At 33.2% G+C, this 14,902-nt stretch overlaps 1 pseudogene; it reads left to right on the forward strand.

The window, feature by feature from the left end:
* The first annotated feature begins 12,726 nt into the window (after positions 1-12,726).
* On the forward strand, positions 12,727-14,566 carry LOC133178138 (uncharacterized; annotated as a pseudogene).
* Positions 14,567-14,902: the final 336 nt, after the last annotated feature.

Genomic DNA, 14,902 nt, shown 5'->3' on the forward strand with positions numbered 1-14,902 from the left:
GTCGATGATTCAGTACTGCAATATGCAATTAAACTGGGCTAAAAGTTGAATTAGGAAGTAGATCGGCTAATGTCATACTCCGTCTCATTAAGTGAATTTCAAAATAAAAAATATTTCTATGTCAAACATTGTCTCATCAGCTTAATTGTTCTTAAAGAAATAGATAGTGAGTTTATCGAATTCAGAAGTGAACAAATATTGAGTTTAAATCGATATTCCATTTATTCAAAGAAATAAAATAAATGATCAAAGAAAGCGCTAAATTCATATCTGTATCAAATGTGTATTGCTTGTGTATGGTCACAAAATGAAAGCCTGTAATGGACTAGTAAACAAGAAACCTTTTGAATTCTAGTTCTAGGATAGCGATGTAGGGATTGTTCCTGCTTTATGGACAATCATTAACGAGCCACCTGTTTGTATTCTGTGTTAAATAACCCAATAAATTTTTGCCCGATCTTTTATAACAAAATCAATACAAATCGTTCAGTTTGCAGTCTCTTCTGCCACTACTGTATTGGTCCTGAATGTTTTACCTGAATGTGCATTCTCTCTTGTGTTGAGCTTTTTTTAACGGTTTACATTTCCAAGAGATAGAACGATAGCGGCAAATAATAATTATCCATAATTCAGATTTTAAAAACAAATCCAATGTAATTCGATATACTTTAACCTAAAAGCAAAACCTCATTCCATTTTTTTTTTACAAAACAGTACTTGTTCTTGTATAAAACAGAAGTTTTCTAAACAATTAAGCAATCGTTAAAACCTGCCTCTATTTTACGGATTTGTTTTTGTCTGAAGAACACAGCATATAATTGATAACGTAAAAAGGCCATTGTTGAATGTTCAGTAAACGTGGTTGAGGATAAACGATCTTATAAGACTGCGAAAACCATCATAACTTGGATGTATTATTTTATGTAATGCAGCAATTTCATCACATATCGTTTTTTTTTTCTTTCTAATAAATAAGTTAATGCAAAATTCAGAATAAACATGATTTGTTGGTATTTGGTAGAGAGCCCTCGCATTTTCCATGTATACATTATTCACGATACAATATTTAAAAAAAAATGTGTAAACACTTTTTTTTTTAAAACATTCTACATTAGAATCGATATCTGAGAAAAAGAATCTTGGAATTACTTTGACTTTTTCTTCTTCAGAAACTTCTAAAATGAAAATGTTCTAACATACAGTACCGTGTTTAACACAGCAAGTTAAAAACATGCAAATGCATTTAAGACAAGCTAAGACTTTAATCAAATTTTTACACATGAAAAAATATATATCTTTAAAAAAAATGTTAACCATTTCTCTAGTTCATGCAGCATTAGAATTATTGAAATCTGGTATGTCACTCCTTGTTTGAATATTTTTGCAATAATAGAAAAACAATTTACCTTTGAAACTCTTCGTTCAGCCACCCAAATCTTTATACATGATTTTGCTTAAATTCCTTGAATTCAAAATGCGTTCTGGTTTGTTTAAACAAATCGGCGAAGCTACCATTGAAAATCGAATTCCGAGAATCATCTACACCAGGCCGATGTTCACTTCCTTGTGAAATGACAAATGTCTCTTAACTTGCGCAAACATCTTCAGTGCGTTGTAACAATTTCAGAATATGATTTAAAAGATTGGTGGTTTACTTAATGAGAGAAATCGATGTCAGATTTTGATATGTTTTTATCTTGAATGGCGGTCCTTGTCGCGCGCTGTTTCCCGGAGTCTAAATACCTGCTCTTTTGTACCGAGTATGTACACAACCCGATACATTACAGACACTATCAGCACACAAACAGATTGAAAAATTTAATCTTCTGCTCTTATGAACAGACAACATTTAGCCTCCAAGTAATGACATTTGTTTGTATTTTCTTCAAATAAAATTTCAGAATTTAAGATTTTCAAAAATGATTCCTTGTTTAAGGACTTGAAAAAGATAACAGTGAGATGGGAACACATTAAATCTTCTTGCAAACCTGCAATTATCACTCTATCATTATACAGATCTATTTTGGGATGGGGGACTGAAGATTATTACCTTGAATATCTTTTTTTTTATTTACAAATACACCAATAAATAATTTAAAACACAAGAACCATGGTGTACTTTTATAAAAACAGTCACCATAAGAATATAGAAGTGATTTTGTCATGGAGTATTCTATATTGTCATGGAGTATTCTATATTACTTGACAATGAATAGATAAGAACAATATAATAAACCGCGTTCACTTACATTTTAAAAATCTCATTTAAAAAGGTATGGAATTTCATATCTAAGTAATAATGTTTCAAGACATGATTGATTAAATACAACGGGTTTATTTGAGTGCAAGACCACTTTGTAGTCAAAATGAACATATTTTTAAACTCAGTTTTATCACATGCACAAAAACATTTTGTGACAAGCAAATAATTAACGTGGGTGTATTTTGAATAAAAATTGAACGTGGAATCCCTAGTTTCTTTATCTACCAGTATGTATTTAAAATTTTACCCCCCCCCCTCAAAAATGCATCAAAATTTATTAATTTTCAACACGTTATACAACCATTCCCCACGATAAAATAAAGACCAGGCTATCTGACATCATGGACATTACTTTTATTTTTACTTGCGATTGTCATCTACAAACTTAGTTTAAGAAAAAAAGTTCCATTCTGATTCTACACACAAGTACTCTGAAATTATAACAAGAGGCCCAGGGGCCACATCGCTCACCTGAGCACTGTGGCTAGGAAAAAAAGCAAAATGCAATGCTTAAATGGTCCCGACTTACCGATAAAAGGGAGGGGGTATGATTTGAACAAAATTGAATCTACACTTACTAAGGATGCTTACATATTTTTTTGACTAACTGTGACTTTTTTCCTAAAAGTTTAAACTTTCATTGTGGCCCTTACCTATCCCTGAGGGTCATGATTTGATCAAACTTGAATCTACAATATCTGAGGATGCTTCCGTATAAACATGACCAATCATGGTTTTGCTGTTCTTGAGAAGGAGGTTTTTTAAGATTTTTCCTATATATTCCTATGTAAAACTTTGATCGTCCATTGTGGTCCTACCCTACCCCCGGGGGTCATGATTTGAACAAATTTGAAACTACACCACCTGAGGATGCTTGCATATAAATATAACCAACCATAGTTTTCCTGTTCTTGAGAAGAAGATTTTTGAATATTTCCCCAATATATTCCTCTGTAAAACTTTGATCACCCACTGTGACCCCACCCTACCCCCACGGGTCATTACTTGAACAAACTTGAATCTACACTACCCGAGGATTCTTCCGTGTAAATATGACCAATTAAGGCTTTGCTGTTCTTGAGAAGATGATTTTTAAAGATACTCCATATGTACTCCTATGTAAAACATTGATCGCCCAATGTGGCCCCACCCTACCCCTGGGGGTCATGATTTGAACAAACTAAAATCTTCACTACCTGAGGATGCTTCCATATAAATATGACTAATCAAGACTTTGCTGTTCTTGAGAAGAAAATTTTTACAGATTTTCCCTATGTATTCCTATGTAAAACTTTGATCACCCACTGTGGCTCCACCCTACTCCTGGGGGTCATGATTTGAACAAACTTGAATCTTCACTACCTGAGGATGCTTCCATATAAATATGACTAATCGAGACTTTGCTGTTCTTGAGAAGAAAATTTTTACAGATTTTCCCTATGTATTCCTATGTAAAACTTTGATCACCCACTGTGGCTCCACCCTACTCCTGGGGGTCATGATTTGAACAAACTTGAATCTTCACTACCTGAGGATGCGTCCATATAAATATGACTAATAAAGACTTTGCTGTTCTTGAGAAGATTTTTTAAAGATTTTCCCTATGTATTCCTATGTTAAAATTTGGTCGCCCACTGTGGCTCGACCCTACCCCTGGGGGTCATAATTTGAACAAACTTGAATTTACACTACCTGAGGATGCTTCCACATAAGTTTCATATTTTCTAACACAGTGGTTCTTGAGAAGAAGATTTTTGAAAGATGCCATAAATTTTTCGTGAATTCGCAATTATCTCCCCTTCGAAGAAGGCGTGGCCCTTATTTGAACAAATTTGAATCCCCTTCACCCAAGGATACTCTGTGCCATGTTTGGTTGAAATTGGCCCAGTAGTTCTGGATAAGAAGATGAAAATGTGAAAAGTTTACGACAACAACAACGACGCCAGACAACGGACAAATTTTGATCAGAAAAGCTCACTTGAGCCTTTGGCACAGGTGCGCTAAAAAGATGCTCGAGTTCGTGAATACCAATTTGTAGTCTTTGAAGACCAGGTCTTCCAACAAATCTCCTGGGTACCACCTGAGGCTCTTTTCTAGCTCACCTATTTTGCTGTGGCCTTTAATTTGACATTAAAAAATATGGACCACGTTTTATCAATCATATGAATTCATTTTCATTGTTGATTCGATATATCTAAGATGTACTCGAAATAAAAGACATCGCATATCTTTCATATTGGGATGTTTAACTAGAGAAAGACTTAAGAAAGACTCTGATAGCAAACTAACAACTAAACGTTATGAAAAATGTGATCACTTCAACTTTTGCCTCGCCAACTTCACTTAGATATTACTCAGATATAAACAATTCTAAACAGAGGGCGGCTACTGACCAAAAAGTTTAATACAGAATAAGTCAACAATTGGCAAATTCTATAATATGACCTTGTTTGCAAATAAATCCTGTCCTGTACATTTTTTAACTTTTGTTTTTTAAAACAAATTGTTAGGATAAGAATTTTTGACTTTTGAGCATGATAACTTCGTTATCTTTAAATTCCATTTACCATTATCAATTAAGAAACTGGTCACACAAAAGCACAACGGAGCATTAAAGATGTTCTTAATTTTTTTCATATTGATATTTCTAATGGTACTAGTTCATGAATGTGTGGTTTGCCAAGGAGGATAATAGTACTTCAATGAAGCTGGTATCAGAAGGTTTTTTACATGTATATAAACAGGATTTCCACATTTTGTCAAAACTACTTTGATTATGATCAATTTTGATTCACCTTTTAGGAAAAAAATATTAATATTATGGTGATTAAAAAAAAAACTTTATACGTTGAATGCAAAGAACCAATGCCGACTGCAGTTCTTCAATGTGCATCACTGTTACTTTCTAGCAAAAGACTAATACAGTAATACTTATGGGACAGATCTAGAAGTGAGAGAGAAAAAGCATCCTTTTAATCATAATTTGAGGATGTTGTATTGAAACTTTCAATATCTTACATTTAAAGCGCTGAAATAAATAATTATATCGTGTTTCTTTCCAAATAAAAAAAATATTTTATTTATTTTAATAAAACTTGTCAAGTCAATGAAAAAACAAATAACATTCAGAAGAAGAATGGACATTGACCAAGACCTAGTCTAGCTTAATTTTTGGGTGACAAATCTCTCCACTCCCTTTTATTGAATATAAGAGGGGGATAGACAATCCATTTAGACTAGAAGTTTAATGTTTATTGATGTGTCACCATGATTTTAATAACACACCCTTTCATTACGTACTGCGGTACACATTGCTGCATGAATATGTTAACCATGTGTTTAGTAGAAAAGAGGTATAGCGCCCTTTCCAAGTATTTCGCCTACTACCATGTTTAATGGAAAGTACTTATTACTATAAATAGATTTACTTGGCACATCATATTGAATTTAGGAAAACAACTTTAGGAAATAAATATGTGAAACAGATTCTACATGTATATTATAGAAAATATTTTCCGGTAAACTTATGCTCTGATTCGGGCTATAAATTTAGTAGAAACACTTTTTAAACCATTTACGAGCTATTTCTCTTATATTACTTCACAATCAAATTCGCTGTTTATTTGCATATTTATTGTATCACTATAATCCAATCAAAATAATTTTTCCTAATGTTATTATTTTTGATTTGTTTGACATTTTACAGAATTAAGTATCAAGTTCTTTTCTTGACTCGGCTCCCCCCCCCCCCCCCCCCCCAAGATACTGGTTTTTTGTTTGTTTTTTTCAGGAAAGGTCTTGACCACTATTCGTTTCGGGAACTACTGCTGCATCTTAACTATCCACCTTTTCTCTTTATGTGTATTTTCTTTCCAAAATAGTAGAAAATCCCCATGTTATTTTTAAGTTCAGGTAACGTTAAATTCAACTGTTAAGCGGACAGGTTGGAACAATAATATATAGATCTTTATGTTTATTTCTCGTGTGTTTATCCTGTTGAAAATAAGATGATTAAAAGTTAACTAGCTAAAGTAAAAAAAAATATTAATAACTACCATTAAAAAAAATTCTGGAATTTGGAGGGATTGAACCGGAGACCCCAAACACAACAAGAGGCCCAGGGGCCACATCCCTCACCTGAGCACTGTGGCTAGGAAAAAAGGAAAATCAGTTTAGTATTGAAAAGCTTAAATGCATAAGTGGTCCCAACCTACCCCGAAAAGGGAGTTGGGGTATGATTTGAACAAAATTAAATTTACACTAACTAAGGATGCTTACATAATTTTTTGATTAAGTGTGATTTTTTTCTCTACAAGTTTGAACTTTCATTGTGGCCCCACCCTACCCCTGGAGGTCATGATTTGAACAAACTTGAATCTACACTATCTGAGGATGCTTCCATATAAATATGACAAACCGTGGCTTTGCTGTTCTTGAGAATATTTATGAAGATTTTTCCTATATACACCTATGTTAAACTTTGATCGTCCATTGTGGCTCCAGCCTACCCCTGGGCTCATGATTTGAACAAACTTGAATCTACACCACCTGAGGATGCTTCCATATAGATATGACCAATCATTGCTTTGCTGTTCTTGAAAAGAAGATTTTTGAAGATTTTACCTATAAACACCTATGTAAAACTATGATCGTCCATTGTGGCCCCAGCCTACCCCTGGGCTCATGATTTGAACAAACTTGAATCTACACCACCTGAGGATGCTTCCATATAGATATGACCAATCATTGCTTTGCTGTTCTTGAAAAGAAGATTTTTGAAGATTTTACCTATAAACACCTATGTAAAACTATGATCGTCCATTGTGGCCCCAGCCTACCCCTGGGCTCATGATTTGAACAAACTTGAATCTACACCACCTGAGGATGCTTCCATATAGATATGACCAATCATTGCTTTGCTGTTCTTGAGAAGACGATTTTTGAAGATTTTTCCTATATACACCTATGTTAATCTATGATCGTCCATTGTTGCCCCACCCTACCCCTTGGCTCATGATTTGAACAAACTTGAAAATACACCACCTGAGGATACTTCAATACAAATATGACCAATCATTGCTTTGCTGTTCTTGAGAAGAAGATTTTTGAAGATTTTTCCTATATATTTCTATGTAAAACTTTGATCGTCCATTGTGGTCCCACCCTACCCCCGGGGGTCCTGATTTGAATAAACTTGAATCTACACTACCTGACAATAATTCCACATGAGTTTCATCTTTCCAGGCACATTGGTTCTTGAGAGGAAGATTTTTCAATAATGGCATAAATTTTTTGCTATTTCGTAATTATCTCCCCTTGGAGGAGGGCGTGGTCCTTCATTTGAAGAAACTTGAATCCCCTTTTCTCAAGGATACTTTGTGCCAAATTTGATTGAAATTGGCCCAGTAGTTCTGGAGAAGAAGGTGAAAAGTTTACGACAACAACAACGACGACGTTTAACGACGACTACAGACAACGGACAAGTTTTGATCAGAAAAGCTCACTTGAGCCTTCGGCTCAGGTGAGCTAAAAACAGTACTGCGTACACCACTAGCCTACGCAGACTCTTAACATTTAGCGTGTCTATTGTGTATATAGAGCTCTATATTAGAGTCTTTTGGAAAATAAGATACCCGAAGAAAAGAATGAATTTTCGATATAAGACCAAGTTAAACTAAAATGATTTAATATAATAGTTTACTATGTTATCAAAAGAACATAACCCATTCAAGATTTCTTTGGATTAAATTGGTTCAATTACATAAATAGGTATTTTTCATTGCTCACTCTTGAAATAGTTCTCCATATATCTAAATATGTTTTTTTGTAGGATACACCAACTTCTATCTCGTCTAGATAAGCTGTCATATTTTGTTGTGGTAGCTCTCTCGACATAACGAGATAGTTTATCAGGTATCATGACTAAAATTATTGCATTGACAAGTACTGCCTCTTCATAATTGCAGTTACGATAACTGTAAATGCATGTACATATATAAAAATAGATAACGTTCTACGGATGCAATGAAATATAACAATGAAATATATGGATCTCTTCTATAAAATTTCTTTAATAGTATTAAACGCATAATTTCAGAGGAATTCAGTTGGAACCAATGTGTGTCCAAACTATGAGGCGCCGTTTTGGTATTTACTGCCAAAAAGTGATATCACCTATTCGAATAAGTGATATCACCTATTCAGCTTCTGAATAGGTGATATCACCTATTCGAATAGGTGATATCACCCATTCGAATAAGTGATATCACCTATTCGAATAGGTGATATCACCTATTTGATTTGAATTGATGATATCACCTATTCAAATAGGTGATATCACTTATTCGAATAGGTGATATCACCAATTCGAATAGGTGATATCACCCATTCAAATAGGTGATATCACTTATTCCTTTTGAATAGGTGATATCACTTATTCGAATAGGTGATATCACCTATTCAAATCAAATAGGTGATATCACCTATTCGAATAGGTGATATCACTTATTCGAATAGGTGATATCACTTAATCATTTTGAATAGGTAATATCTCTTATTCGAATAGGTGATATCACCTATTCAAATTATTTATGAAATAACAACTGCTCCCAAGACTTCTCATTTACTCTCACTTTCGTTTTATAACTTACCATTCTTGCAGACAATGGATTACAGCTTCGCATTTAGTTTTAAGCACCCCAGTAGAATTTGTTGATTGTTTTTGCTCACAAATTATATGAGCCAGTGTATGAGAAAAGGGGTCTTATGACATAACGTCATAATGCACAGAAAACGTCATAAACGTCAGAATATTGCGCGACGTCTGCATTTTCAAAGACGCTCCATTTCAAAGTGGAAATAGATTACCTACGCTATTGAACGTTATCAGTTGACCATAGTAGTCACCACCATCATGTGATCATGGATAAGGTCAATTCTGAATTTCAGGTATTTATTTAAGATAATTTTACACATGTATGTACAATTTAGTCAACAATTATTAAGACCGATTATGTAACCTACCGACGCTACGTACAGCTATAAAGACCGGCATGGAATGACTTTTTTTAACAATAAGATACTGTATAGCTGCTATAGATACCAGGTATTACAAGTTTTATGAAACATCAATATATTAATTTAATACCAAGGAAATAAATATAAGATTAAATCAGAAATGAACTGCAAAAAAATGAATCAACATGAGCATGTGAGTCTTATTTTCTCGGTCAGACAGGGGCGTAGCTTCCATTGTGGCAATAAGGCAACTGCCATCACCCCCTCCCATAATTAACAATACATTGCAGAAAATATTTTGTAAAATTATCAGCAAATCTTTAATGTACGTTGATATCATCAAGATCGGGCTCTACCTCCTCTACCGAAAAACTCCAGGCAGGTAGTGATGGGAAAATATTAAAAATCGATGTTTGACAATTATAGTTTTGATGAAATAAAAACTAAGTTTGATAAAATGTGTATTCATCTGAAAATGCGTTACAGTTTTAGTAAACATATTGATTAACTTTTTATCATCACCAGAAATCCGAGGTCGGTGAGCTTTTAAATACTTTCATATATAATGTGTAATATTATATCCACGCTATGAAATTGTTAAAGTTGACGAAAATTCTGTGCAGGACAAGTATGATATTTGCATTTTAAAACCCCTAAATCCATTTTCTGCCCGGGGGGGGGGGGGGGGGGGTCAGTCCACTAAACCTCTACCAGGGCTCCGTTTAACTTTTGGACCTACTAGGGGGCTTGAAGCGGCCCCATAACCCCAGACCCTATGGTTTGACTCACTAGAATGTATTTAAAGTCAAGCTACGCTCCTGTCAGAATAATGCAGCTATGATGCGTTGAAGTACTTTCTCACATCACTTGTAAAACTGCATTGTTCGGTAATAAACTGATAAAACAATACACACGCGCACACTGCAATGTGCGCGTGTGTTTTGTTTTATAAGTTTATTACCGAACAATGCAGTTTTACAAGTGATGTTTAAAATCACTACAAGGAATTTACTTATAAATAACTTTTAGTCCATATCCACGTTATTATAAAAAGAAGAAAAACAAGTCACCGGTGTACCAGTGAAAACTGTCGCTAGTGCTCAGAGTCGCTCTAAAAATAGAAATCCCAAGCGGTAGCCTTGCAATTCGTCACTCGTATAATTATATCCAAAGATAGTTATAACCACGTAATGTAGATGTTATAAGTGTTTAAAATGAAAAATTTTGAAGCAAAAAAAATTTTTAACACTCTTGAACAATTCTTTATTATTCAATATTTACTGCAAAAATCCTGAAAATAAGTGGATGGTCATTTCTTAATTGACATCGCGATCGGCATGTGTGCTTCGTTTATCTTCAACTCTTACGTGAGAAGTTGGACAATTAGACTAATTAAATTAAATATTTAGATAGGTTATAACCTCTTATTGAAAAAAAGGAAAAAACCTCTTATTGAAAAAAAGGCAACAACAGAATCGTACGAGGAATTATATTTTGAATCGTCGAGATCGGCATCCAACTTTTATTAGGCAATCAGCTGCATACGAATTGGCATGTATTATGATTTGTAAATTCGATTTATTGTAAGTAAGACAGTGTTTTAAAAGATAAAATAAGAATAATTATCGTTTTTTATTGTCGATAAGTTAATTGTAAGCACGAATGAATTTAAATCTTGATCACGCAAGTCTAATGCTAATTCGAAACAAAGTTGTGACGCGAAGTGTTACTTTTCTTTAAGTTTTTTAAGTTTTTTTCCCTAAATATTTAAATAATTCAACTTCCCTGATAGGATAGGAACATCAAAGACATCAAAGAAGTATTGTTAAACCAACACCCGCGCGGTGGTTTCTTGGATCTGCGACAAACGCTAATTATGAGATGCTCATAATTCGGTATCCTTTAATTATGAGATACTATATGTATCGAAAACGTCTCCAAGTTTCTTCATTCCTTATACTTCACCATGGTTCGAGAGAGTTGTCTTTCCTGCATCAAGACGGTAAGTTTTTAAAACTTTTTTCATTTAAATAAGTTTAGATAAGTGCAAGAAAAATGTGTTATACAGTATACCATTAAATTCTTACCATGTATTTAGATCGAATTTACTATCTACACTATATATCTATTTAACATCTATTTAACATAATAAATTAGGATGCTATAAAATATTATATTCTACATCAACATGCATTACTTGCATAACAGAAAACTTTTTAGAAATATAAAAACTACGTATATCAATTCTGTTGACAATTAGAAATCCATTTGAATTAAGTTTTTCAACTACATATTTAACAAATAAAATATTTAAATTTACAAAATTACTTATGCCATGGGAGACATCTCCACATCTTCCCTTCTGAAGAAACTTGGCCACCTGTACAGCCCCTTCTGAAATCTGACTGTGTTGTGACCAAAACTGAGTTGTGATTTAGTTTTAGTGCATTTTATCTGTGCTCCTAGTGACTGTGTTTTGTGACCAGTAGTGCTTGTAGTGAATTTAGTTTTAGTGTATTTTAGCTGTGCTTCTTGTGACTGTGTTTTATGAACAATAATTGACTTGAGTGGACTAGTCTAATAGTGCTTGTTACTTAATTGTGCTTGTTTTATCTTACTTTTGTTTTGGTATGTAAATATTATTCAAATAAAAAATAAATAAGAAATTATATGTCTTTGTCTGTTTTCATTAATAAACCACAACAAAGAATGAAAGATGAGAAACGGCCTCAAGACGGCACAAGAGAATAACAATGGGAAAATTATGTTATATGAAGGAACCAAAATGACCATAAAATTGAATAAAAAAGTATAATAAATAAGTAGTACTATAGAGAGATAGAGAGTATATATAATGACATCATGTGTCAATATTCATATAACACATAGGAAAACGTATGTATGAGTTGTGTACGAGTTGACTTCTGGTTTGTATACGAGTTGACTTTTTTTTTGTGTACGAGTTGACTTTTTGTAAACGAGTTGGTTTGTGTACGACTCGGTTTGTGTACGAAGTGACTGTAAATCCGAATTTCCTCTATTGTGTTTATAATACTGAAAAGCACTGGCCCTTTTTCATATAATTTAGGACTACTGGTGATTTTTTTCTAAATAGGTGTATTAAGTGTTTATTAAATTAAAATTCTCTGCAATTAATTATGAATTTAAAGCAGTTTTTCATCATATTTTGTGTTATAGAAGGATTCCCTTCGACTAATTTTTATTATATCCTAAATCAGTATATACGTGTATGATAACCGATGATGAATCATTAGATGAGCACTTTGTACAAGTATAATAACAACTATCCAACAAAGTTATGTATGTAAGTTGATAATATGTGTTTCGACTGGATTAATTTTACATTTCTAAGTAGTCATCATATCTATACATGTAGATATAAATGAAATCTCATTATGAAACACAAAAATTTATTTTTTATAAGAATGGTAGAAAGGAAAAGTTTGATACCCCGTGGAACAGGTGGAACCTACTATTTTCTTAACTCTCTCTCTCTCTCTTAGTGGTGTTCCAATCATCGATTATAATCGAAAATCAGTCGATTGCTGGCGTAATCTAAGCGCTCGATTACAAAATTTTTATTCAGATTAATCGGTTTTTTTTATTTTATTTAAAAAGCGTAATAGTTTTTAAGCCGAATATTCCAAATTCCAGCTGCGACTTGTCTATTCAAGATTTGTATTGAAACCGTACCTTGTTCTTCTGAAATCGCCATTTTGAAGAGCGACTCAAATCACTGATGCTTATAACTAATTCAAAAAATATATTTTCCCTAATATTTTCATCTTGAATTCTAAAACTACACTTAGATTACTTATTTCAAATGAAACCGGCATCAAATTTCATTTTTTAATGGTTTTACAGACGATAAATATGTCAGTCTTGATAAATTCTGAAATCGCCATTTTGAAGAGCGACTCAAATCACCGATGCTCATAACTAATTCAAAATAATTATTTGCCCTAATATTTTCATGTAGAATTCTTAAACTACACCTAGATTACCTATTTCAAATGAAACCAGCATCAAATTTCATTTTTTAATGGTTTTACAGCCGATAACATTAAACGGGATGCAGTTTTGATTAAATATGAAAAACATATATATTTTTACAGATTATGGTTATGGAGAAAAAGAGTGCTTAATACATGCTGATAATTGTGCAGGTACACACAAACACACACTCTCTCTCTGTTTATAACCGTAAACCGTATCACGATTATGTGTAATAATCTTTTAATCCAGTGTACAATATTAAATGTAGAAATATTACTAAGCAAAAGAAAGCAGTTTTACAACAGCACCTCATCTCATTGGTGCGTTGCAAGTTTTTTAAACACAAAGAATCTAATATACTATTTTGTTGCAGTACCATTTATAATTTTTTTTATAAATATTCCGCCTTTAGAATGTTAAATCTCTAATGTTAATTTCCGGGGGGGGATATCATAATTTATGACATATTGACTCTGTATGAAGGCAACCTAGGGGCTTGTATATTTGAAACTAAATGGCGAGAATTTTAAGCAATATACGGACAGTATTAGTTAATTTTCATTTGGGTTTGAATCATGTTTGTGTGCATGAATAAAAAAAAATCTTTGTACGTTTCACTTACATCAAGATAAAATGCCATTTAAAGATAAATACAACATTCTCTAGTAAATTATTGTTCCTGTATTTTCAGGTCAAAACAAGAACAAGTTTTTGATTGCCTACTTTGCATGGCGAGTGATTACTGGTTTGCATCGTCAAATTACTTACCTGATGCAGGTAGTTGGTCATACACGATGTCTGATTGACGCAGGTTTTGCAAGGGCAAAAAAGCTGTTCCGTCGCACAGACTGTGATAGTATGAGTGAACTTCAGAGAGTTTTTGATCATTCTTCAACAACAAACAAAGGTATTCTCTACGACAACGGAAGAGAGTCTACATGGAAATACTACGGTTGGAAAGAGTTTTTGGGCCGTTTTTTCAACTCATTACCAGGTATTTCAAAATACCACTCTTTCCGATTTCATGTGGACTTTTCCAGGATTTGTATTTGTAAAAGAAAATAGTGATTCGGCCGAGAGAAAAATCAAAATATCAAAACCAGATGGACTTCAGCAGATTCCGGGAAATTTTCCTAGGGAACTTGCACCCCTCGGAATGTCTAGAGAAAGAGCTCAGTATCTTTATAAGAAGGTCAGACCATATATACGTCCAAGATGTCAAGATGAATTATGCCCTCCAGCCCAGACTGAAGAATAGCTTACCTAGGCTATTTATTTTCCATTAAAAATGTGACAAATGCCATATTTTGTTTATTTCACACACAACAAATATTTATTGATTGTTGAACATTTTTTGAAAAATAGAATTAATGCAAAAGAAAAAAAATTTAAATAGTACTCTGTTCATTAAAACCGTAACTTCCCCGGGGTTGATATATGACGTTTTTGACGTCAAAATACAGGATTATGACGTTTTAGCCATTTTTCCACTCTTTTGTAACCATAAAATGAAGCACTTATCATTAAGACATACTAATAATACTTATATATTCTGATTCCTTGCGTTTTCTTCTACAAGAATCAGCAAAAATCTGATTTTGTGAT

This window comes from Saccostrea echinata, unplaced genomic scaffold (genome assembly GCF_033153115.1).
Source record: "Saccostrea echinata isolate AGI-Se365-2 ecotype Australia unplaced genomic scaffold, CSIRO_AGI_Sech_v1 ptg000002l, whole genome shotgun sequence".
In the NCBI taxonomy this organism is placed as follows: domain Eukaryota; kingdom Metazoa; phylum Mollusca; class Bivalvia; order Ostreida; family Ostreidae; genus Saccostrea; species Saccostrea echinata.